Below are 22,593 nucleotides of genomic sequence, written 5' to 3' on the forward strand. Positions count from 1 at the left end.
TTCCAGCAACTGGAATATTCTGCTTTTGGAATATGAAAAAGCCAGAATGAATATATAGTACACATGGCAATTAAAGCTTAATTATGGGCATGATTCTAATAGCAATTATGTAAAATGGATGAAAAAATTAGTTTGCATTTTGGAGAAAATTGCAGGTTGGTACTTAGGGTGTGGAATTAAAATAACTATCACATTGCGTGGATTTTATTTCAATATTATGCAACAGAGGGTTGCCACTTCAACTGGAAGCACTGTTTGGATCCTGAGGCAGTAGTAGACAGAAGTAAAAGGGCAGGTATTGCAACTCATATGTTTGCATGAGAAGGCAGGTGGTTGTTGATTGAGGTGGAAGAGTAAACCAGGATGTGAGGAGCAGTAGAGGTCCCTTCTGAATGTGCAAAGGGTGCAGGCAGGGAAGATGGATCTGATGGTGGTGTCACGTTGGAGGTGTTAGACATTTGGGAGGATGACTTGTTGCGGTTGGTGGGCTGGAAGGTGAGGACAAGGGAAACCCTAACTTTGATCTGGGAGTGATTGGATAAGGATAGGGAAAGGGAGTAGATGTGTTTGAGACCTCACTCAACTAGAGTTGAGGTTAAACCACAGTTGAGGGACAAGAAAGAACTCAGGAGGACTGTGGGTGTAGAGAGTGACACATTGAAGTTGGAGACACAGGGGGGAGTGGAAGGAAGACCATTCAAAAGGCAGGCAGGGAGGCAGCAGTGAAAATCAGTTATGAATGTTGGATATTAACCCAGCCCCTGAGATGGAAGTACAGGTTGTTGAGGGGAGGTGTCAGAAATGGACCTGGTGAACATGAAAAGAAATTGGCAGCAAAGATGAGTCATTACAAGAGCTTACAATTGAGTCATTACAAGAGCTTGAAACATCTTGATAATTACTTGAATACCGCACTCTGATTTCACCTGGGAGTGGTCTCTCAACCTACCTTATATTTTATCTGCACTTTCACTGTAATTGTAAAGCTGTCATATTATAACATTATATTCTGCACATTGGCATGTTTCTGTTTGCACTACCTGTTGCACATATAACCATATAACCATATAACAATTACAGGACGGAAACAGGCCATCTCCACCCTTCTAGTCCGTGCCGAACACATATTCTCCCCTAGTCCCATATACCTGCGCTCAGACCATAACCTTCCATTCCCTTCCCGTCCATATAACTATCCAATTTATTTTTAAATGATACTAGACCAAGTGCAGACCCGTTGGGTCTGTTTCCCCAACAGCATTTGCGGGGGGGGGGGGGGGGGGGGGGGGGGGGGGGGGTGGGGGAGTGGCGCTGCATCACACTCACACTGGAGGGAGAGACGGGAAAGAGTGGGGAGGGAGAGTGGAGAGGGAGACGTGGAAGAGCGGGGAGGGAGGAGGAGAGGGGTAGGGGGAAGGGGGCAGGGGGAGAGAGGGAAGGGGGTGGGGTAGTGAGGGAAGGGGGGTGAGGGAGAGAGGGAGATGGGTGAGGAGAGGGAGAGGGGTGAGGAGAGGGAGAGGGGTGAGGAGAGGGAAACATAGAAATTGTGCAGTAGTAGGCCATTCGGCCCTTCGAGCCTGCACCACCATTCAATATGATCATGGCTGATCATCCAACTCAGTATCCTGTACCTGCCTTCTCTCCATACCCCCTGATCCCTTTAGCCACAAGGGCCACATCTAACTCTCTCTTAAATATAGCCAATGAACTGGCCTCAACTACCTTCTGTGGCAGAGAATTCCAGAGATTCACCACTCTCTGTGTGAAAATGTTTTTCTCATCTCTGTCCTAAAGGATTTCCCCCTTATCTTTAAACTGTGACCCCTTGTTCTGGACTTCCCCAACATCTGGAACAATCTTCCTGCATCTAGCCTGTCCAACCCCTTAAGAATTTTGTAAGTTTCTATAAGATCTGCCCTCAATCTTCTAAATTCTAGCGAGTACAAGCCGAGTCTATCTAGTCTTTCTTCATATGAAAGTCCTGACATCCCAGGAATTAGTCTGGTGAACCTTCTCTGTACTCCCTCTATGGCAAGAATGTCTTTGAGCATTGGACATTGTGACATCACACGATGGAACGTTCACCAGGGGCTGGGGCTGGGGCTGATTCTATGGGTGAGATGCCAGTTTATTTTGAAATATTGGGAGGGGGGGGAGAAGGATTTGATTAAAAATGTGTACATAAACACGACAAAATGGCGTTTGCGGGGGAGGGTGTGAGAGGGGGGGAGGGAGGGGAGGGAGGGGAGAGGAAGATGAGGAAACGGGATCGATTTGGGAGGGAAAGGAGGGCGGGGTAGTGGGTGAGAGAGATGTGGGGGAGAGGGGGATGGGGAGGGAGGGGAGGAGGAGAGGGGTGGGGGTAGAGAGGGGAAAGAGTGGGGAGGGAGAGTGGATGGGAAGGGGGAGAGAAGTGGAAGAGTGGGAGGGAGGAGGAGAGGGGTAGGGGGAGTGATGGTAGAGGGATAGGGGGAAGGGGGCGGGGGGAGAGGGAACGGGGTGGGGTAGAGAGGGAAGGGGGTGGGGGGAGAGGGATGGGAGAGGGAGAGGGGGTGAGGAGAGGGCGAGGAGGAGGAGAGAAGGGGTAGAGAAGTGGAAGAGTGGGGAGGGAGGGAGGGGTAGTGGGAGTGGTGGAAGAGGGACGGGGGAGTGGTGGAAGAGGGACAGAGGGGTAGGGGGAAGGGGGTGGTGGTAGAGAGGGAAGGGAGAGGGGGGGGGGAGAGAGGGAGAGGGGTGAGGAGAGGGAAACATAGAAATTAAGTGCAGGAGTAGGCCATTCGGCCCTTCTAGTCTGCACCGCCATTCAATATGATCATGGCTGATCATCCAACTCAGTATCCCGTACCTGCCTTCTCTCCATACCCCCTGATCCCTTTAGCCACAAGGGCCACATCTAACTCCCTCTTAAATCTAGCCAATGAACTGGCCTCAACTACCTTCTGTGGCGGAGAATTCCAGAGATTCACCACTCTCTGTGTGAAACATGTTTTTCTCATCTCTGTCCTAAAGGATTTCCACCTTATCTTTAAACTGTGACCCCTTGTTCTGGACTTCCCCAACATCTGGAACAATCTTCCTGCATCTAGCCTGTCCAACCCCTTAAGAATTTTGTACGTTTCTATAAGATCTGCCCTCAATCTTCTAAATTCTAGCGAGTACAAGCCGAGTCTATCTTGTCTTTCTTCATATGAAAGTCCTGACATCCCAGGAATAAGTCTGGTGAACCTTCTCTGTACTCCCTCTATGGCAAGAATGTCCTTGAGCATTGGACATTGTGACACCACACGATGGAACGTTCAGCGGGTGCTGGTGCTCCTGCAAAGTCATATGTAAATGATTCCATTCCGATTGGACATATGTGAACATTGGGCATTGTGACATCACACGATGGAACGTTCACCAGGGGCTGGGGCTGATTCTATGGGTGAGATGCCAGTTTATTTTTTTGATATTGGGAGGAGAAGGTGGGGGTGATGGTGGGGGGAGAAGGATTTGATTAAAAATGTGTACATAAATACGACAAAATGTAATCAGGAGTTTCTATAAGATCCTCCCTCAATCTTCTAAAATCTAGCGAGTACAAGCCGAGTCTATCCAGTCTTTCTTCATATGAAAGTCCTGACATCCCAGGAATCAGTCTGGTGAACCTTAAACCATATAACCATATAACAATTACAGCACGGAAACAGGCCATCTCGACCCTGCTAGTCCGTGCCGAACACGTATTCTCCCCTAGTCCCATATACCTGCGCTCAGACCATAACCTTCCATTCCTTTCCCGTCCATATAACTATCCAATTTATTTTTAAATTATAAAAACGAACCTGTCTCCACCACCTTCACTGGAAGCTCATTCCACACAGCTACCACTCTCTGAGTAAAGAAGTTCCCCCTCATGTTACCCCTAAACTTCTGTCCCTTAATTGTCAAGTCATGTCCCCTTGTTTGCATCTTCCCTCCTCTCAGTGGGAAAAGCTTATCCACGTCAACTCTGTCTATCCCTCTCATCATTTTAAAGACCTCTATCAAGTCCCCCCTTAACCTTCTGCGCTCCAAAGAATAAAGCCCTAACTTGTTCAACCTTTCTCTGTAACTTAGTTGATGAAACCCTGGCAACATTCTAGTAAATCTCCTCTGTACTCTCTCCATTGGTGAACCTTCTCTGTACTCCCTCTATGGCAACAATGCCTTTGAGCATTAGGCATTGTGACATCTGTTTCTCCAACGGCGTTTGCGAACAGCGTTGCGGGGGGGTGAGAAGAGGGGAAGGAGGAGGAGGAAACAGGATAGATTTGGGAGGGAAAGGAGAGCGGGGTAGGGGGTGAGGGATGGGGAGAGAGCTTTGGGGGAGGGGGGGTGGGGAGGGAGGGTAGGAGGGAGGGAGGGATGGGGAGAGGGGTGGGGGGAGAGAGGGAAGGGGGGGGGGGTAGAGAGGGAAGGGAAGGGGGGGGGGAGAGAGGGATGGGAGAGGGGTGAGGAGAGGGGGGAGGAGAGAGTGGGAGAGACGTGGAAGAGTGGGGAGGGAGTAAGGGGTAGAGGGGTAGCGGGAGTGGTAGAAGAGGGCCGGGGAGTGGTGGAAGAGGGACAGAGGGGTAGGGGAAGGAGTGGGGGAGAGAGGGGAAGGGAGGGGAAGAGAGATGGGTGGGAGAGGCGTGAGGTAAGGGGATAGAAGTGGAAGAGTGGGGAGGGATGGGTAGGGGGAGTGGTGAAAGAGGGACAGAGGGGTAGGGGGAAGAGGGTGGAGGTAGAGAGGGAAGGGGGGTGGTGGTAGAGAGGGAAGGGGCTGGGGGAGAGAGAGATGGGCAGCAGAGGGAGAGGGGTGAGGAGAGGGACACATTGAAACATAGAAATTAAGTGCAGGAGTAGGCCATTCGGCCCTTCGAGCCTGCACCGCCATTCAATATAATCATGGCTGATCATCCAGCTCAGTATCCTGTACCTGCCTTCTCTCCATACCCCCTGATCCCTTTAGCCACAACGGCCACATCTAACTCCCTCTTAAATATAGCCAATGGACTGGCCGCAACCACCTTCTGTGGCAGAGAGTTCCAGAGATTCACCACTATCTGTGTGAAAAATGTTTTCCTCATCTCAGCACTAAAGGATTTCCCCTTTATCCTTAAACTGTGTCCCGCTTGTCCTGGACTTCCACAACATCGGGAACAATCTTCCTGCATCAGACAAATGCAATTCAGGACTTTTATCTTCACAAGCAAACTCAGAATGACGGTTAGTGAAGAATTCAAACAATCGCTGAGCGTTCAAGATGCTGCGCGCGCCTCCTGCACCAAAGGGGGGGGGGGTGCGTGTGTCATGCACACACAAAGATCTTGTAGCGGAGAGCTCCGCTATAAGATCTTTGGTCACACACTAAGCTCGCGCCTCCACAAACAGATGAGCGTCTTCTTGAATGGAGAGCGCGTGGCCGCCTCCACAAACAGTCACACACGCACTGTGGACCCGCCCCCACAAAAAATATTGTGTGAGGAAGGGGAGGAGGAGGGTGGAGAGGGAGAGGGGGGGGGGGGGGAGAAGAGGGGGAGAGAGGTGAAGGGGGGGGGGGGGGGGGTGTTGGAGCGGGCGTGCATGAGTCGAGAGAAGAAGGAAGGGCAGAGGGAGAGAGGTTGGCACAACAACAAAAAAGCTGGATAAACTCAGCGGGTGCCTTCTTCCGGGGTTCGGCCAACGGTGACCATTCAATTCGCTCCATAGATGCTGCCGCATCCGTTGAGTTTTAGTCAGCTTTTTTTATGTCTACCTTCGATTTTCCAGCATCTGTACTTCCTTCTTAAAAACAGAGACTGTGCACGTGGTAAGGGAATGAGGAGGGAGAGGGGGAAGAGTGTGGAGGGAGGGGGAAGGGGTCTAAAGCTATTACAGTAAATTAAACATTGTCACTAATGCCAGCGTGTTGTAGAGTAATAAGTCTTTAACAAATAATCTCGGAGCTGCCTGTGAAAACTTACCGGTACTCGCGGTAAAGTGAAGCCGCGGTCTCAATTAATAAGCGGCCGATTCGCGATCGTGGAGCCAAGGATCATCTCTGCGGGTGGGCAGGGGGGCTGTAGCGGTCGTTTGCTCGTTTTCAGACCCTGATAACGGGAGAAAAAACGGAGGGATATCGATCGCTATTTACCGCGAGTACCTAAGTTCCGCGATCGGAGCACTTTTTCCCGGCAAGTTTTCGCAGGCAGCTTCGAGATTATTTGTTAAAGACTTATTACTCTACAACAGGCTGGCATTAGTGACAATGTTTAATTGACCGTGTTATAGTTGAGGCCCTCAATTTCATGAATGAATGAGTGAGTGAGTGAGTGAGTGAGTGAGTGAGTGAGTGAGTGAGTGAGTGAGTGAAAAGTAGGGACTTTGCTTTCTTGCACTTTAATCCCATTCGCAGCACTTTCTTCAGCCTTTTTTATGCTTTTCCCACTAAATACAATGAACCTGCTGCAAGTTTCCATGGCATTTATTCTACAGAAAAACACATCGGAATCTCCAGTAAAACAGGCATCTGTGAAGCCCCCTCAGCCATTTTGTGTGCTTGCCTGAAACAAAGCACGTGATTGGCCAACTGGCAGACAACTCAATGTGAAACGTGCTTTCATTGGACTAAAAAATGCCCGACATTTTTCCCGTTTTTCTCTAATTTAATAAAAATGTGCAAGTCTTCTTCATATCGAGTTTCAGGGGTGATTTATATAAATATTTTTACACAATATGTGAAAATTTCATGTAGTTTGGTGACTTGGGTCACGAAACTGCTGAATAAAGCTCCTCGGCCCACAGCCTATTGTCTGTACTCCCAATATGGCAACAATATATTTGAACATTGGGCATTGTGACATCACACGATGGAACGTTCACCGGGGCTGTGGCTCCTGCAAAGGCATATGAAAATGAATCCATTCCGATTGGACATCTGTGAGCATCAGGCATTGTGACATCGCACGATGGAACGTTCACCAGGGGCTGCGGCTGGGGCTGCTTCTATGGGTGAGAATCCAGTTTATTTTTGAAATATTTAGGTGTGGGGGGGGGGGGGGGTGAAGGATTTGATTAAAAAAGTGTACTTAAACACGACAAAATGTAATGAGGAGCGGATACTTAGAAAGAAAAGCGAAATCTCTACCGAAATGGAAAAGACGTCGGCGATTCTGCGTCCGGTTTCGGAGTTGCGGAGAATCAAAGGAAGAAACGCGGCCGGAAGCCGTACATGCAAATGGATCCATTCCGATTGGACGTCTGCGAGCGTCGGGCATCGCGATTGGACGTCCGCGAGCATCGGGCATTGTGACATCGCACGGCGGGAACGAATCGAAAGGCAGGAAGGGATCCGTAGGTGGTCGGATGGGGCGAGAGTTTTAATATTATATAGATAGAAAAACGAACCTGCCTCCACCACCTTCACTGGAAGCTCATTCCACACAGCCACCACTCTCTGAGTAAAGAAGTTCCCCCTCATGTTACCCCTAAACTTCAGTCCCTTAATTCTCAAGTCATGTCCCCTTGTTTGAATCTTCCCTACTCTCAGTGGGAAAAGCTTTTCCACGTCAACTCTGTCTATCCCTCTCATCATTTTAAAAACCTCTATCAAGTCCCCCCTTAACCTTCTGCGCTCCAAAGAATAAAGCCCTAACTTGTTCAACCTTTCTCTGTAACTTAGTTGCTGAAACCCAGGCAACATTCTAGTAAATCTCCTCTGTACTCTCTCTATTTTGTTGACATCCTTCCTATAATTAGGCGACCAAAATTGTACACCATACTCCAGAATTGGCCTCACCAATGCCTTGTACAATTTTAACATTACATCCCAACTTCTATACTCTATGCTCTGATTTATAAAGGCCAGCACACCAAAAGCTTTCTTTACCACCCTATCTACATGAGATTCCACTTTCAGGGAATTGTGCACAGTTATTCCCAGATCCCTCTGTTCACCTACATTCTTCAATTCCCTACCATTTACCATGTATGCGGCTTGATTGGCTTCATGTAGAGTATGATTTGACTGGATAGCCCACAAACAACATTTTTCATTCTATCTCAGTTCAATGTAATCAATCCCAATACCACACAAACAAACAATTGTGTGAGGTGAGTCACTCATGGTAGATTTGAAGATTAAAAATTACAAAAGTAAACATAGAAACATAGAAACATAGAAATTAGGTGCAGGAGTAGGCCATTCGGCCCTTCGAGCCTGCACCGCCATTTAATATGATCATGGCTGATCATCCAACTCAGTATCCCGTACCTGCCTTTTCTCCATACCCTCTGATCCCCTTGGCCACAAGGGCCACATAGTTTATAGTCACTATATGTATCTCTTTAAGAACAATCAAGAGGAAAACACACAATGTTGCCAAAAGGAACAGCATGGCTGAGAACTGGAGCACTGGAAACAATTCAAACTTGCAATGGAAGAGCAAGGTATTGATATGGAGAGTGATCATATGAGCATAATCAACTAAGAAAACTAAAGCATACTGTGAGAGTTTGTATAGATACATAAAAATGAAAAGATAAGCTCTGTTGGGCCTTTACAGACTGAGAGGAGAAATTATATTGCAGACTAACGTAACGGCAAAGAATATAAATCAATATGTAATGTTTACACAGAAGATAGCACAAAACAGTGAATTATGGCAAAACTGCATTTAATCACCTGCTCTTTTCTTCGAGCTTAAAGAATATAAAAACTCTGTATTTTGAGTTTCAATTCTTCCAGGAGATTCTATGAAGGGAGTTTCCAATCACGTCTCTCGCCTTGTGACTGCTGGTGCTGAATAAATACCTTTTGCATGTACAGCTCCAGCCTCTGCATGGCCTGGTCAAAGTCCCAAGAAAGGAAACCGATTAACTTTGTGTACTTGGAATTTCAGAAGGAAACTAAATTAGAGCACGAGATACTAGGGTTCTTCCAGGCAAGTTTTCCGGCAAGCCCCAGCACGCCGTCCAGCAACAGTGAGTCGGTAGAGCTGGTTCGCCCACTGTAGACTCTGAATCCAGCCCCGGAGGGAAAGAGGTGTGGAATAATTGGAGATTTTAATTCTCATTTAAACTCATTTAATTTAACTGTTCCATTTGTTGTGATAGGATTTGAACTCATGTCTCCGGTGCATTTGTTGAAACCCCTGAATTACCACTCCAGAAACATAATATTTTTTGCAAAATATTCCTCAACATAAACTAACCTCCATTACCTGCCCACAATTCTAGACACTTAGAAACATGGCAAATGGCGCACAAATAGGCTTTGAGCTGTCCACCACTGAATATCGTCGATCCTCTATCCCAACATGATATTTAATCTCTCTCCACATACTCCTGAAAGCCTTTTTGTAGATGAAACCTATCTACCTCCTTCTTAAATATATTCAAGGATTCAGCCTACACGACCTTCTGCAGAAGAGAGATCGACAGGTTCAACATGCTCTAAGTGAACAGAAACTTGTCCAATCTCAGTCCTCCCTATCTTACCCTGTGTCTTAAGTCTGTGACTACTAGTTCTAGACCAGGAAAACATCCTCCCTCCATCCAGCCAGCCTAGCTCTGCAGAATGTTGCACATTCACATGAGATCTCCTTTCTGTTCAATGGGTCCAATTTTTCTTTGTGTGGGAGTAATAGAGTCATAGAATGATACAGTGTGGAAACAGGCCCTCTGGCCCAACCTGTCCCCACCAGCCACCATGTACCAGCTACATTAGTACCACCTGCCTGCATTTGGTCCATATCCCTCCAAACCTGCCATAGCCATGTACCTGTCAAACTTTCTTAAATGTTGGGATAGTCCCAGCCTCAACTACCTCCTCTTGCAGCTGGTTCCATACATCCACCACCCTTTGTGTGAAAATGTTACCTTTCAGTCCTGCCACCCTAGATATCAGTTTGGTGAATATTTGTTTCATTCTTCCATGGCAAATGTAGGAGTTCTTAGTCAAGGAGAACAAAACTGCAAATAAAAGTTTGTGTACTCTCATTAAGGTCCCATGTAATTGTTGCAGAGATTCTTACTCCTGTAGTTGTAACTTCTTGCAATTAAGACCAATATATCAATTGCGTTCTTAACTGATTGCTGTAGCTGGATATTTTATTGGCTGGTGTAAACAGCATCCACATCCTTTGTACATCAATGTTTACCAATCTATCACCATTTAAATAATACTTTTTTTTTCTAACCAAAGTGAATAACTTCACATGTTGCTTATGAAGGATCTTTGACGTGATCTAAGTCTGTTTCCTTTTCCGCAGATGCTGCCCGATCTACTGAGTATTTCCAGCATTTTCAGTTTTTTTTCACATTTCCTGTATATTTACTGTGAGTTAAAGAAAATGTGCCTGAACAAGGGTCCCGACTTGAAACGTCACCTATTCAGGTCCACATGCTGCCCGACCCGTTGAATTACTCCAGCACTTTGTGTTCTTCAGAAAACATAATAATGTTAGGTCTAAGTTATGATTGGTAGGGACTTTTGGTTGATGAGTCATGTTCTCCTGAGATGCTGTCTGACCTATTGAGTTACTCCAGCACTTTGTGTCTTTATTTTGAAAGCAGAATCCACAGTTCCTTATTTCAACATGTAACTGTTCCACTGCAAAATCTCTTCAAGGTATGCCTGCTTTGAAGATCTCCTCCTCTCTCCGAAGTCTGAAGAAGTCCCCTAACCAGAAACATCGCATATTCATGTCCTCCAGAGATGCTGCCTATCCAGCTGAGTTACTCCTGCAGTTTGTGTATGTTTATTGCTGATGAATGTTGGGTTTCTAGTGGGCTGAGTAGTGTTGAAGAGTGACATTGTAAAGTTCTGCGGATATTGTGTTTGAAGATGCATGCAATCACTTTAACCATGTATGTCAGACCACTGAACTCCGGCTCAGTTCTTGGAGTTGGATTACTGGCATTGACCTCTGCAGTGGAATCCTTCTACTGCAATTTGAGATTTTATCTGGAGGACCTTCTGCAGATAGTGGAGGGTTTCCCTCTCTCGTTAAACACCTGTACCATTGTAGATTGTTCCCGATGTTGGGGAAGTCCAGGATAAGGGGTCACAGCTTAAGGATAAGGGGGAAATCCTTTAAAACCGAGATGAGGAGAACTTTTTTCACACAGAGAGTGGTGAATCTCTGGAACTCTCTGCCACAGAGGGTAGTTGAGGCCAGTTCATTGGCTATATTGGTTAGATGTGGCCCTTGTGGCCAAGGGGATCAGAGGGTATGGAGAGAAGGCAGGTACGGGATACTGAGTTGGATGATCAGCCATGATCATATTAAATGGCGGTGCAGGCTCGAAGGGCCGAATGGCCTACTCCTGCACCTAATTTCTATGTTCTATGTTTCTATGTTTACCAACATTTACTTTGCATTGTCCAAAAATTATCTGCCTGTCAACTACCAAGTTGCTCTGGCATTCATCCTGAGTTCCACATAACCTGGTTTTGTAAGACATCCTGTCCATCTGGGGTTGGACCTGGTTTGTCATGACATCTCAGCCTGCACCCGAACCCCAGTGGTTGGCTGGTTGACTTAATTCTGACAGACAAACCCCTGAGGGGCAGCCACCCTCTGGAGATTCAGCCTTCGAATAGCCTGGCAGTAAGGATTGCTTTCTTCTCTTTGCAGGACCCTCACAGGTCCACTGACTCTCTGGTAGCCTTGCAATAATGGTGGGATCTGCAGGAACCAGGATGCACGATGGACAAGGATAACATTGTTTCATTTTGAGAATGATGTACATTTTGCAAATATTCACGGACCAGAGGCCAAGGACATACCTTTCGGAAGGAGATGATGAGGTATTTATTTAGTCAGAGGGTGGTGAATCCGTGGAATTTGTTGCCACAGAAAGCTGTGGAGACCAAGTCGAAGTCGATGGATACTTTTAAAGTGGCGATAGATAGAGTATTGATTAGTACAACTGTCAGGGGTTATGGGGAGAAGGCAGGAGAATGCTGTTGAGAAGGTAAAATAGATTAGCCATGGTTGAATGGCAGAGTAGACTTGATGGGCCGAATGGCCTTATTCTGCTCCTAGAATTTATGAACATGAGTATTTTAATGTTCACATAATCCTCTGTTTAGGTTTGTTATTGTCAGGTTGATCGAGGTATAGTGGAAAGTTCATTCGGTTTGCGTGCTATCTAATCAAATCTGATAATACTTTTACATGAATACAATTAATCCCAGACTTAAGCACAACGGTAGCGTGAAGAGAACAATACCAGTTCAAAATATAGTTTGTCAACATTAAAAACACACCAAAAAAATCAGTGTGGTAAAAAAAAAACGTTATCGTGAACACCTATAACGTGGTGGGGCTGAGTTTAGGGTTGAGAATTACATCCACCCTCCCCAAAAAAACGTATAAAACACGTTCACAACAATCCCTGCCCCGGACTTCGCTCCCTCTGCACAAGGTTCATTCCCTGCACTTCAGGCCGTGGTGCCGATTTCAAGCAGCCGATAGTTTTTTGCCAGCAGGTTGTCTCGTCCTGGAGGGGCCGGGCTTCGCACACCTAATTCTTTGCAACTCCGCCGCAGACAAGGAAGTATTTATTTAATGAGGATACACATCTCTCCTCAGCTTTTTAGCGATCGGGACACGCAATGAGTAGTATCGGAGAGAGTATTTTTCACTCCAAAGATTAAGGTAAGAATGGGAACGATTAATAAAACACCAATCTTAAAATCTTAAATTACTTCAAAAATATTTGTTTCCAATTTATCGTTGCGAGATTTCCTTAACTCAATGAGAACGTTTTTTTTGGGGGGAGTAAATTAGTTTACTAATATTTTTGGACTGGAGGCAGGATTCACTTGCCGTTTTAAGCTCCTTGATCGAAATGGGGGTGGGAGTGGAGAGGAGAGGAGAGGAGAGGGGGTGGAGGGTAGGGGTTTGAGGCATTTTTTCAAACTATACAGAAAAATAGTAACATCAATTTATCAGACAAATCCAAGTGTGAATTGGTGATGAGTGGACTGGTCAGAGGACAATTAAGGTCTGATGTGTTTTGGATAATATTGCCAAGGTTGTTTGTTACATTTGAAATCTAATTAGATAAAGGACAGTTGGTGCCAGACGAATATTTTTTTAACTATAATTTATTAAGCATGATGCCTGGAATTAGAATACTAAAATACTAAAGTGTGGTAGTCTGATATTAAACTGTGTAAATGATTGAAAACGGGGTTGCCTGAAAGAGAAAGCAGATTGTTGAAACGAGGGTCTGAAGAAAGGTCTCGACCAGAAACATCACCCATTCCTTGTCTCCAGAGATGCTGCCTGTCCTGCTGAATTGCTCCAGCTATCTGCGGTTTATGGATAATACACAGAAGGTCACTAAATGCTGGAGTAACACAGAAGGTCAAGCAGCATCTGTAGAGAACACTGATAGGTAAAGAGCTTATCCCACTTGGCCGTCATTTGCGCGCCATTTGTGCAACCTCCAAAAATGTGGTTGTCGTGTTGTGACGCACGGGTAGCCTGTGGGTAGCGCGGGACGGGTGCATGGGGAGGCGTGGAGGAGTGTGGAGTTGCGCGCGGTATCGCCCGGCGCTCCAGGATTTCGTGCTGCACAAAATCTTCGCACGCCACCAGCACTGATGACGCTGTGGTGGTGGGCCTGATCTCTGATAACAATGAGAAGGCCTACTGGGAGGAGGTGGCTGATCTGGCACTCTCGTGTCAGGACAACAGCCTCCTCTTGAATGTCCTAAAAACGAAGGAGCTGAAGGGCACAACATCTGAGGGCGTATACGCCACTGGAGATAAATGGAGCTACTGTAGACAGGGTGAGCTGCTTTAAATACCTGGGAGTCCACATCACAGAGGATCTGACATGGACATCACATGCTGCCGCACTGGTGAGTAAGGCAAGGCAAGGCAGCGCCTTTACCACCTCAGGCGATTGAGGAAATGTAGAGTCTCTCTGAGGATCCTTCAGTGCTTCTACTCTGGGGCTGTAGAAAACATCTTGTCCGGCAACATCACAATCTGGTTTGGGAATTGCTCTGCCCAGGACAAGAAGGCTTTGAAGAGAGTAGTGCGTTCAGCCGACGCACTATGGGAACTACACTCGCCCCCCTGCAGGAACTATACATCAGAAGGTGCAGATCCAGAGCCAGCAACATTATGGGGGACCACTACCACCCCAGCAACGGACTGTTCCAGCTGCTACGGTCAGGCAAACGCCTCCGCTGTAATGCTGTGAAAACTGAGAGGATGAGACGGAGTTTCTTCCCACATGCCATCAAGATTGTAAACTCTTATCTCATCAGGGACTAATTTACTGTACCAATTTACTGTTGTGTTGTGTCTTTTTAAACCTGTAGTTTTTTTTCTTCGAATATGTAAATACTAATTCTGTTGCCACTTTCATTTCACTGCACATCTTACATGGTAAATGGTAGGGAATTGAATAATGTAGGTGAACAGAGGGATCTGGGAATAACTGTGCACAGTTCCCTGAAAGTGGAATCTCATGGTAAAGAAAGCTTTTGGTGTGCTGGCCTTTATAAATCAGAGCATTGAGTATAGAAGTTGGGATGTAATGTTAAAATTGTACAAGGCATTGGTGAGGCCAATTCTGGAGTATGGTGTACAATTTTGGTTGCCTAATTATAGGAAGGATGTCAACAAAATAGAGAGAGTACAGAGGAGATTTACTAGAATGTTGCCTGGGTTTCAGCAACTAAGTTACAGAGAAAGGTTGAACAAGTTAGGGCTTTATTCTTTGGAGCGCAGAAGGTTAAGGGGGGACTTGATAGAGGTTTTTAAAATGATGAGAGGGATAGACAGAGTTGACGTGGAAAAGCTTTTCCCACTGAGAGTAGGGAAGATTCAAACAAGGGGACATGACATGAGAATTAAGGGACTGAAGTTCAGGGATAACATGAGGGGGAACTTCTTTACTCAGAGAATGGTAGCTGTGTAGAATGAGCTTCCAGTGAAGGTGGTGGAGGCAGGTTTGTTTTTATCATTTAAAAATAAATTGGATAGTTATATGGATGGGAAGGGAATGGAGGGTTATGGTCTGAGCGCAGGTATATGGGACTAGGGGAGATTATGTGTTCGGCACGGACTAGAAGGGTCGAGATGGCCTGTTTCCGTGCTGTAATTGTTATATGTTATATGGTTATATGGTTATATGTGTATGTGACAAATAAACTTGACTTGACTTGGCGTATCGCTTATGCACGAGGACCTACTGCGGTCGCACACTGACGTCCTGACCTCATACGTGTAGGGCATGGTGACGCATGATTACGTCAACGTGCGTAACCATGCGCGCTGCCTATATGCAGTCGGCCCGCTTTTTACGCGTCATGGATATAAGCGCGCGCGATTTAAGAGTACATTGTGGATAATTACTTAGCATTTTCAGAACAATGGGAATGTTGGCAATCTTTGTCAACAGGCAATTCACATGAGGAATGAGACATTGAGGGTTTGGAAGATGTTTGGGTGTTGTTTCGGGTCGAGACCTTTCTTCAGACTGAAGAAGAGTCACGACCCAAAACATAATCCATTCCTTCTCTCCAGAGATGCTGTTTGGCCCGCATTTTGTGTCTATCTTCAATTTAAACCAGCACCTGCAATTCCTTCCGACAGATTAATTTGGTCTGCAGCTTGCTACTTTTCATTCACTTCTTTTTTTGAATAGGGGCATTACATCTGCAGTTTTCCAATTGCTAGCACCACTCAAGAAACGGGAACCTTTTAGAAAATCACCATAAATATCATAAACTTGGTAAATATCATAAACTGGGTATCATGCGCTCCAGATGGCTGTGCTAACGCATGAAGACGCATGATGACACGCGCGACAGTCGTGCGTCAGTCACTAAATGTCAACTGTCAGCCAAGTGGGACAGGTCCTTAAAGTTTTGACTTGAGGCCCTTCTTCAGACTGATTGTAGTGGGGGCGAAGAGAACTGGAAGAGGGAGGAAGCAGGACAAAATAGTAGGATGCAGACAAGGGTTTTTTTTTTATTGAGAGGCAGATGGTTGGAACAAAGGTTGGAGATAAAAGCAAAAGGCGAGAGACGGCATTGAAGAGTTACAAATTGCAAAGCCAGAGGGAGGAAACTAGCAGGAGGGAAGGGAAGTTGGGAGGGGAGAAATAAGTGTAAGCCCAGGTGGGCAGAGAGGGAAGCGGGGCAGAAAAAGGGAAGGTTGTGGGAGGCGGGTGGGGGTTGTGGGAGGTTACCTAAATTGGTGCTGTTCCAGGCGTACACTAATGTTTAGAAAAGTATGGCTTTTAATTTATTATTATTTAATCCTGGCTTGCTTGGAATGTTAGAATGAGGAAGCAATTGTGTCGTGCAGTTACATGATGTGCTTGCATACAATTTTGTTGTTTTTGATGGTGAGGTGGATTTCATGGATGCCCAGTTTAGAGTTGCATGATTTTGTTCTGGGCCAATCATTTAGTTCATAAGTTCTTGGAGCAGAATTAGGCTATTTAGTCTATCAAGTCTACTCCGCAATTCAATCATGGTTGATCTATCTTTCCCTCTCAACTCCATTCTCCTAGAAACATAGAAACATAGAAAATAGGTGCAGGAGTAGGCCATTCAGCCCTTTGAGCCTGCACCGCCATTCAATATAATCATGGCTGATCATCCAACTCGGTATCCTGTACCTGCCTTCTCTCCATACCCCCTGATCCCTTTAGCCACAAGGGCCACATCTAACTCAGTCTTAAATATAGCCAATGAACTGGCCTCAACTACCTTCTGTGACAGAGAATTCCACAAATTCACCACCCTCTGTGTGAAAAATGTTTTTCTCATCTCGGTCCTAAAAGATTTCCCCCTTATCCTTAAACTGTGACCCCGTGTTCTAGACTTCCCCAACATCGGGAACAATCTTCCTGCATCTAGCCTGTCCAACCCCTTAACAATTTTGTAAGTTTCCTCCTCAATCTTCTAAATTCCAGCGAGTACAAGCCGAGTCTATCCAGTTTTTCTTCATATGAAAGACCTGCCATCCCAGGAATCAGTCTGGTGAACCTTCTCTCTACTCCCTCTATGCAAGAATATCTTTCCTCAGATTAGGAGACCAAAACTGTACACAATACTCCAGGTGCGGTCTCACCAAGACCCTGTACAACTGCAGTAGAACCTCCCTGCTCCTATACTCAAATCCTTTTGCTTTGAATGCCAACATACCATTCGCTTTCTTCACTGCCTGCTGAACCTGCATGCCTACTTTCAATGACTGGTGCATCATGACACACAGGCCTCGTTGCATCTCCCCTTTTCCTAATCTGCCACCATTCAGATAATAGTTTACTTTCCTGTTCTTGCCACCAAAGTGGATAACCTCACATTTATCCACATTATACTGCATCTGCCATGCATTTGCCCACTCACCCAGCCTATCCAAGTCACCTTTTAGGCTCCTAGCATCCTGCCTTCTACCCGCAACCCCTGACACCCGTACTAATGAAGAATCTGTCAACCACTGCCTTAAAAATATCTATTGACTTGGTTTCCACAACTGTTCATGGCAATTGATTTCACAGATTCAAAACCCTCTGACTAAAGAAATTACTCCTTATCTCCGTTCTAAAGGTACGTCCTTTTATTCTGAGGCTATGGCCTCTGGTCCTAGACTCTCCCACTCATGTAAACATCTTCTCCACATCCACTCTCTCCAGGCCTTTCAATATTCGGTAAGTTTCAATGAGGTCCCCAATCAACCTTCTAAACTCCAGCGAGTACTGGCCCAGTGCAGTCAAACGCTCATCATATGTTAACCAACTCATTCCTGGGATCATTCTCTTAAACCTTCTCCAGACCCTCTCCAATGGCAGAACATCCATCCACAAATATGGGGCCCAAAATTGTTCATAATACTCCAAATGTGGCCTGACCATTGCCTTATAAAGCCTCAGCATTAGATCCATGTTTTTATATTCCAGTATAAAAACTAGAAACAAATCCTAGTTTTGTGCTAGTAACTGGAGGCTCCATCTTACAAAGTTGTCAGAGCACAAATTGAAGCAGTGACATGGTCTACACTTGGTCTCACTGATGTGGAGGAGCCACGTCAAGAGTACTCAATGCAATCTTTGGCAGAAACTCACAGCAGGTTATCACCAAACACAATTCTCCAAAATCCATGTGCTAGTACTGATCCCTTGCAGAGGATTCCTCTGGTTGCTGTCTGTTCCCAATTAAACAACGTTTTTGTTTTAACATTCTCATCCTTTTTAATATCAAGATAAAACATTCCAATTCCGTTCATCACTGCATCATCAAAGGTTTCAAAAGTATTTTATTGTCACGTGTACCAAGAAGTGACATTCGAATGACCATACAGCCATACTAAAAAAAGCAACAAGACACACAACTACCTAAACGTTAACATAAATATCCACCAAAGCAGATTCCCCACATTCCTCACGGTGATGGAAGGCAATAAAGTCTAAACCTCTTCCCTCTTTATTCTCCCGCGGTCAGGCAGTGGAACCATCCGTCGGGGCGATCGAAGCTCCCACGGCTTGGAGCTCCCGAAGTCGGTCTCTAACCAGGGACCGCAAGCTCTACGGTGTTAAAGTCCGCAGGCTCCCGCGGTTGGAGCTCCGAGGTCGATCCCTGACAAAGGGATCACCAGCTCCACGATGGGAAGTCCCGCAGGCTCCCAAAGTCGGTCCCCAGCAGAGGCTGTCAACTCCTCAATGTTAGGCCGCAGTGCGGATGGAGATACGATATGGAAAAACATTGCATCTCCATTGAAGTAAGAGATTAAAAATTAATTTAGCTCTCGGCAAAATATGAAAATAATGAAATCCCCGAGTCTGAATTCAACCATTTTTAGATTTTGATTCCAGTTTCCAATGCAATTGATCATTGGTGTATCTGAAGTTTGTATTAGATACAAATTAAATCGTGATCACAATAAGAACACCAGGCATTGACTGAAGCAGGATGAAGGAAAGAATGCACGATGGATTGTGGCAAGAAACAATATGAGGCAATGTTTGATAGCTTCTCACGAACATAGATTGCCACATTTAAGGTGGGTGGAGAAGGTCATAAGTGTGTAGGAAAGAACTGCAAATGCTGGTTTAAATCGGTAGACACAAAATGCTGGAGTAACTCAGTGGGACAGGCAGCATCTCTGGAGAGAAGGAATGAAGTCTGAAGAAGGGTCTCAAACCGAAACATCACTCATTCCTATTCTCCAGAGATGCTGCCTGTCCCACTGAGTTACTCCAGCATTTTGTGTCTACCGATTTAAACCAGCATCTGCAGTTCTTTCCTACACACTTGTGATCTTCTCCACCCACCTTAAATGTGGCAATCTATGTTCCAGAGATGCTGCCTGGCCCACTGAGTTATGTGTCTACCATAAGATTTTAAGTGATAGGAGTAGACGTAGGTCATTCAGCCCATCAAGTCTACTCCACCATTCAATCATGGCTGGTCTATCTCTCCCTCCTAACCCCATTCTCCTACCTTCTGAAGTTCTGGTGGGCGATGATTTTACTCCTTGTAAAAGAGTGATGATGAAGAAAAATGACAAAGGGAGATCACAGTGATAGATATAAAGCAATATCAGAGAGACCACTGAATTTCTCAATGAATGAATGAGATGTGTGTCAAGCATTTAGTCCTGATCCCATCCTACACGTTTATGAGCTGATACTAATATACCGGGAGGAAGAATTGCTAGTGCGACTTGGGAGGGTTTAAACTAGATTGGCAGGGGAGAGTCTCAGAAAAGGGGGGGGGGGGATACTGTCGTCAAAGAAAGCAGGTTTAGCAGACTGGATAGGCAGGTTCACAGTAAAGTGAGAGGGATACCTCTAGCTATTTCAATGCTAGAGGCTTAACACGCAAGGTGGAGTGGAATTTGTTAAATGTGCCGAAGTTTCCTTGATTAATATATGGAGAGCCCCTTTGGAGAGGGCACGACTTAGTGAATGGTGTAGGGCAAGTGACTGAAGTGTCAAAGGGAGAGCACATTGGAAGCAGTAACCATAATTCTATTAGTTTTTAACTAGTTATACAATAGGGTAGGACTGGCCCACCAATTAAAGTTCTTAAATTGGGCCAAAGGTGATTTTTGAAGGCATAAGGTGGGAACGCAGAGGTTTATTGGGAGAGTCTGCAGGTAAAGGGACAGCTGGCAAGTGGAAGGTTTCAAAGGTGAGATAGCAAGAGTACAGGAGCAGCATGTTCCTGCTAGGGTGAAGGCAAGGCTGGTAAGTTTAGTGAAGCATTTTGATGAGAGATGTTGGGCCTCTGGCAGGAAAAATGAGGCATGTGTTAAATTTAGGCAGTCAGATCAAACTAATCACTAATCTGAGTACACCTAAGAAAGCAATCGGGAAGGCAAAAAGAGAACATGAAATTGTGTTGTCTGTCAAGGTAAAGGAAAATCCCATGAGATTCTACAGATATGTTTAGAGTGTAAGAGTGGCAAGGGAAGAGTGCAACCACACAATGAGCGAGCTATTAAATGAATGCTTCTAATCCACTTTTACTGAGGCAAATTCATGGAAGTCAAGGGCTTGAGGCACAAGAGTTGCGATGTATTAGATCATTAGCACAAATTACCATAGAGGATGTATCAGTAGTTTCAAAGCACATTAAGGTGGATAAATTCCCAGGGTCAGACCAATTTCATCCTCGCACCTTCCGGTAGCTAGGAAGGAAATTGTGGAGGCCTTTACAAAGATATTTGTAGCCGCAGATGACGTTCCAGAAGACTGAAGGGTGGTTAATATTATATGTTATTTGAGAAGGGCAGCAAAGACAACCCAGTTAATTACATGGTGGTGAACCTAAAGTCAGGGATAAGTTGTTCGAGAACATTCTCATGGATATGATCTAATAGCAACTATATAGGCACAGACTGATTAGGGATGATCAGTATGGCTTTGTGCATGAGAAATCACTTCTCACAAATCCAATAATGTATTTTGAAAAGGTTGCCGTGGATTAATGAGGGCAGGAGGTGGAGGTCGCTATCTGGGCTTTGCAAGGCCTTTGACAAGGCACTGCATGGTAAGCTTGTCTGAAAGGTTAGCTCAAATGGAATCCAAGGTGAAGCTAGCCAATTGGATTCATAATTGGCTTGGAGGAAGGAATTAAAGGATGGCTGGGGAAGGTTGTTTTTCTGATTGTGGTCAGAGGTCTGTGATCCGTGGGGTCCCTTGCTGCTTATTATCCACATTAATGATATGGACGACAATGCGGCCAGCAAATTTGCAGATGACGCTAAAATTGATGGTATAGTGGGCAGTGAGGGAAGATATCTAAGTTTACAAATGGTCTAGATCAGGTAGGAAAATTGGTCAAGGAACAGCAAATAGAATTTAATTCTGACAAGATTTACACAGTAAATGTTAGAGTCCTGGAGGGTGTTATGTAATAGAGAGTTTTCGGAGTATCTGTGCACGGTTCCTACAAATGACGAGGCACGCAAACAATGTGATGAAGAAGGTGCTTGGCATGCTTGCCTTCATTGGGAAGGATATTGTGTATAAATGTTGGGACATCATTGATGCAGTAATACAAGTAATTGGTGGGATTGTACTAGTTGTGTTCAGTTCTGGTCATCTAGCTTCAGGAATTGTGTCATTAAGTTGGAAAGAGTGCAGAAGAGATTCTCCAGGATGTAACCTGGAATTTCAGGCTTGAATTATAGGGAAAGATTAAATAGGCTGGGATTTTTTTTCTTTGGCGTGTAGGAGTTTGAGGAGTGACCTTCAGATTTACAAGATCATGAAGGCCATGGATAAAATGAATGCTCAGTCTTTTTCCCAGGGTAGATGATTCCAAATCTAGAGGACATAGACTTAAGGTGAGACGGGAGAGATTTAAAAGGTATCTGAGGGAAACATTTTCTCTCAGAGGGTAGCATAAAACTGTAATGGACTGCAAGAAGAAACTATAGAAGCGGATGCTATTATGACTTTTAAAATACATTTGGACAGATATATGGACATGAAGGCTTTAGAGGAATATGGTCCAAATGCAGGTGAATGGGGATAGCCTAAAATGCCAACTTGGTCAGAGTGGATAAGGTGGGCCAAAGGGCCTGTTTCCATGCTGTACAGCACGATGATTCTACTGCAACAGGCATAGCACTTTCACCCACTCTGATTTGTTGAAAGCTCTCTCCTGTTGCTATATGTTGGTAATTTTATATCTGTTGCACATATAGTTCCCGATGTTGCACAATGTCTTAAGATAAAATCTAACTACAAAAAATACCAGTACCCAGATGAGTTTTGTGATTGTTAAATGCATAATCATGATGACACTTACTTTCTATCAATATGAATACATCTTATGAATCGTAGTTTTTTAATTAGATTCCACTGATTTACGATTTGAAATTGCAACGGTTGCCAGAGGGCAGTGTTGTATGCTGACTGGGGTTCTGGTGGATAATGCCTGCGCTGACTCTGCACGAGATCTCTTCTGCTGCAAAGTTTGTAATCGCTTGGATATGAATGGCAACTGAACATACTGTGTGGTGGATGGCTGTGCTGATGATATAACAAATTGCTGGTTTCCTTCACAATTATCCTGCTGAGAAATGCCTCAGGCATTGACAAGTCTGAGAGTGGAAA

At 45.2% G+C, this 22,593-nt stretch overlaps 1 protein-coding gene across 1 annotated transcript in view; it reads left to right on the plus strand.

Annotated features, from left to right (window-relative positions):
- The first annotated feature begins 12,386 nt into the window (after positions 1–12,386).
- Positions 12,387–22,593, plus strand: part of LOC129697246 (adhesion G protein-coupled receptor F4-like) — a 103,569-nt gene continuing 93,362 nt past the window's right edge. Inside the window, exon 1 of the mRNA XM_055635597.1 lies at positions 12,387–12,647. The gene's annotated coding sequence lies outside the window, so the exon portion shown is untranslated. The remainder of the gene's footprint in view (positions 12,648–22,593) is intronic.

Source organism: Leucoraja erinacea, chromosome 5, assembly GCF_028641065.1.
Source record: "Leucoraja erinacea ecotype New England chromosome 5, Leri_hhj_1, whole genome shotgun sequence".
NCBI classification, from domain to species: Eukaryota; Metazoa; Chordata; class Chondrichthyes; order Rajiformes; family Rajidae; genus Leucoraja; species Leucoraja erinaceus.